Genomic DNA, 4,738 nt, shown 5'->3' with positions numbered 1-4,738 from the left:
GGACTCGGGTGTGGCTTGAGATGGGTTGAGTAGGGTGCAGCACAGTTTCCACATAGATGGGGGTGTTGTGTTGGTTGTGGCAGTGGTCATTTGTGGAGTTCAATGGTTCCGGGATGAGCAACGGAGTGTTGTTGGGAGTGTGGCAAGTATTGCAGTGGTGGTAAGGAGCGGGATGGTTCGGGACGTTTTGTGGAGGCATAGGATTCTGAGTAACTTCTGGGGCGGTAAGGGAAAATGACAGGCTTGCCAAATTCCGGACTTGATCAAGCTCTTCTTGGAATTTCAGTAACTTTTGTTCTATTTGAGAGGCATTTTCCTTGGGGACCATGGCACTACGAGTGACCTCTACTCGTTCAGCTGAGTTGTTTGAATCTTCCATTCTTCTTTTGACTTTGTGCCTGACGGGACTTGGAGGAGGAGTAGGTAGAGGGCCCCTGGATCTTGTAAAATATGCTGATGTTGCCAGAGTTCACGAACTAACCTTTGGGGAGGGGAATAAACAAAAAGTAAAAACAAAAGGTGATAAGTCAGTAAGGATTATAAGAAAAGATGTTGCAATATTTAAACATGTAGTGCAGGAAATATAAAGCGTGTCCTAATTTTGGGGACCTCGTTGTGCCCGAGGTAGGCCGTAAATTTGGAGAACTTAGAATGCTAAATGCCTCATTTTATTGATAAGAAAATAAGACGAATCCCAAAACGACACTAAATAACATGAAATAAAAATGTTACTAGTGGCCATAGGCCTTATTACATTTTCAAAGGAAAATAAAAACTCCTATCTATTTGGTCCCAGAAGGACCTTCCCCAGATTCGGCAGCGTTAGCCCCCTCGTACAGCTCTCCCAGCTCGCGTAGTCCTAGCAGCAAGTAGGCCCTGGACAAGTGTCCGCCTTCATTTCCTTCAGCAACTCGGCAATCTTCGACCCTCTTCAGAAACTTCTTTTCCAGTTCCACTATGCCCCGCTCCAAACAGATCAGTCGTTTGTTGGCGCTGACAGCCATATCCTTCCATTCTCCAATTAGTTTTTTATTGGCTTCTTGTATTTCACAGTGCTCATTTTCACATTCCCGCATCCTCTTGCACAGTTGGTTGTACTTTACCTGTGCTTCAGCCTTTTCATCAATGATCCTGTGACCTCGAACAAACCCTAGTTGACCCAAATCGTTGTGATTGTTCTCCAGCCAGCCTAAATAATGTGGGGTACAACCAGCATGGTAGCGATCTGGTTCGATGGTGTCATTTCCTAAGACAATTTTGCAATGCCACATATGCTGAGCCTGGCACCTGTATGGACTATCGTCATCCTGGAAGTCGGCTCGAAAGTGACTCATCTTGTCGACCCTTGGTATAACCTGCTTCCTACTAGCTTGTCTCATAACCCGGATAGGGACATAAGGGTAGGTTCCTCTCAAATCGATCAGTATCAGAAATGGCGCATCCCTAGATCGGATGATTAATTCTTCAGTAGGAAACCACTCGAACATCCATTGTACTCGATCCTCAGTTAGATTGTCAAAGAGTTCGACCCATTCTCTAGCATTCTCCGGTTGGGCGAACATGTTGGGCATGTAATTCATTCGCTTCGGGTGATGAAAGGCGATATGATCGTCCCAGTCTCTACGATGGATTTCCTGTCAGTACTCACCCCTTTGGAGGTATTCCATGAGCCATAGTTGGAGTCGCAAATTACAACCCTCGAAATGCTTGGCTCCCTGTTGACATCTTTCTAGGGCTCGGTATATCTCTGCAACTATCATTGGTACAAGGCTGAATGGCTGTCCATTAGTTCCTTCTATCAAGGTTTTGGTGACCATGGCTAGCCTGGTATGGATTCTTGTTTTCTTCATTGGAAACACTATCATCCCCAAGAAACAAAACATGAAGACAAAGACCCTTCGATGGATACGCCCCAATGATGTAAGGGCGAACTCATCCGGATAAGTACGGTAAGATTTACTGTGACCGTACCTTTCATACAAATAGTCAAAGGGAATGTATGAATCCTTCAAACATGTCAAGTCGGGATTCTTCTTTAGACCCATCATTTTGAGAAAACCCCTACCCTTGCGATTTTCCGGCATTAGCAAACCCGGAGTTTCCCACGGTATCCCAGCTAGTCCTCCTATTTCCTCAAGCAAAAGTGTCATCTCAATGTCTCCAAAGCGAAATACCGACCTATCACAATCCCAAAACAGAGTTGCAGCTTCTATCATTTTGTTGTTGGGTTGAATTTCTAGGAGAGAATGAAGGTTCCCTAGATGCTTCCTGACAAGGGCTTGATCGCTGGAATGAAGATCTCTCCACCAATTCAGCAATCTGGGGTGGATGTTGGTGACCATGCCGAATCTGTGGACTTCGTGCCTCATTTCTGCAAGACAAAAGTGTTAGACCCTTTTCCCCCACCAGACTCGACTATTAATATCAATAATTAGCATAAGAAGCATTTAGTTCTCCAAACGAATGCACAGAACGTGGTAGTGTCCGTTTTTTCAGAGAAACCCGGTGGACTTTGGACAAGGCTATCTTAAAGAGTCATTATGCGGACAACATAACTGACTTGGCTAGGTTTGACCATGATGCATGCATAATTCAAAGAGAAATGGTTTCTATGGGGTTATAGACTGGTACCCTTGAGCGGACAACTCAAGAGGGAAAGTCGCGAAACTGTCGACGGCACCGCTGATCGACTAGTTTTACCGCAAATATGCCTTTGCCAAATTTAGGGGGTGATAATATTGGAAGGGCGCAACCACTCATTATAAGCGTTGCTACGGTATTTTGTTTGGCACGAGTGGAATATAATGTTGAAAAATGCAATTACAATAACTAACAAGTTGTCATGTATTTCCACGTTCATAAAGTAATAATTACAACAGTTTCTCATAATTTACAATAGCATTGAAGGAAAGCGATAAAGGAAAACATTAAAGAAAAGAAACGAAGAGACAAGTCAGTTTCGTAGTAGAAGAAAGAATAGATATTTAAAGGCATTTAAGCAAGTAAAGACATGTAAAGAAGCACAAAGTCACAAATAGCATGAAATGGTAAAAGCCTTAAAAAACTTCCCCAGCAGAGTCGCCATTCTGTCGATGCCCCCTTTTTCTCGCGAAATCGGGTTTATGATATTTGGGAGGACAACTCTTTTCCTTTTGGGAATTGGGTTTGCAATCTAGAAGAGTCGCCACCTAATGATTAAGTGCATTAGGACACTAAAAATGAATTTGATTTAGAAAACCAGAGGTTGGGTAAGGGCTTGAAATTATCTCCAGGGGAAGGTGTTAGGCACCCCTCAAGATCCACTAGTATGGTTCCCGGTCATGCTACAATTGTGACTTTAAAAACAAACAACAAGTAATCAAGCAAGCATTGTAAATACTAGGTAACTTTCACATAACGGTTGCAAATAAAAGAAGTACAAGAGGTTTAAAGAGTGCTGAAATTTGGAAGAAGGTAGTTTTATAATTAAAGAAAGATACACAAGTAAGGGAGAAGGGGTCAAATAACTGATGCAAGTAATTTGGAAAAAAAAAGTGAAAGAGGCGGAAGTTTGGGGAGAAACAGTACTGAAAATCAGACAATTAAAAGAGAGATTTTGCATAATAAGTACAAGTGATTGAAGTAAAAGAAGAAGTTAAAGAAACTGAAAACTAAACAGCTTTAAAATTCTGGAAAAGGAAGTAAACAAGTAAGAGGGAGGGGGGTCCTAGGTTTATAAATAACACGGATCACCCCACACAACACCTGGTAACCATTTATACACGTGGTGTTATCGCGTGGTCATCATATCCATGTCTACCCTTACCCACCTCGTTAGGGTATTAAATCGCGGAATGGTCTCGTTACTTATTGCATGCTATTACCCGTCCCAATCCTATAAGCCCCGGAGGTATTAGGGACTACTAGTCCTAAAGGGGAGGGAAAATTGGCTTTTAGAGTTTAAAAAGGACAAAAGTCTATGGCGACATTCAAAACATACATGACAAGTATGGGGAAGCACATAACAGACAAGGCTCAAACAGACCTCCTTAAAACATAAAGAACATATAGTTTTAGCATGTCTTTCAGATACTGATTAGGTCTTTAATTAATCTTAAATGTTAAGGCTTGGCTGATTTATCATATATTTTTAGATAAGAAGTTGTAATTATTAAAGACTGGTGTAGTTAATTAATTACCTGATGGCTTGCCTAGGTGAGATGTATGGGCATGATATCTAGCAATGCGAAGTATACTGATTTTAAAGAAAGCAAACATACACTCTGCAGATGTTGAGTATTGAAATTGTTGATTTTAGGCTTTATTCAGATTCAGTTGATTACCCTTATAGACATGCTTTCTAGGCGTGATTGATTTTAAAACGTTTATAGTAACGCGAGAGTCCTATAGGCATGGTATCTGTAATGCGATTTTGATATTTTAAACCTATAAACCGTTTGCCTAATGATAGATGCAAAATGCAGAATTTAAAAGATCCTATAGGCAGGTTATCTATACGATGCAAGAATGCATAAGCCTATAGCCATGGTATCTATATGAGTGCAGAACCTCAAAGGCATGGTATCTATATATGCATAAGTGCAAAACTATAAGCAGGATTTCTATATGAACATAAGTGCAGAACTATAGACAGGATTTCTATATGACATGCATAAGTGCAGAACTATAAGCAGGATTTCTATATGAAATGCATAAGTGCAGAACTATAGACAGGATTTCTATATGAAATGCATAAGTG

This window comes from Nicotiana attenuata, unplaced genomic scaffold (assembly GCF_001879085.1).
Source record: "Nicotiana attenuata strain UT unplaced genomic scaffold, NIATTr2, whole genome shotgun sequence".
NCBI classification, from domain to species: Eukaryota; Viridiplantae; Streptophyta; class Magnoliopsida; order Solanales; family Solanaceae; genus Nicotiana; species Nicotiana attenuata.
The sequence above is the reverse complement of the archived record's forward strand: the minus strand, read 5'-3'. Positions refer to the sequence as shown.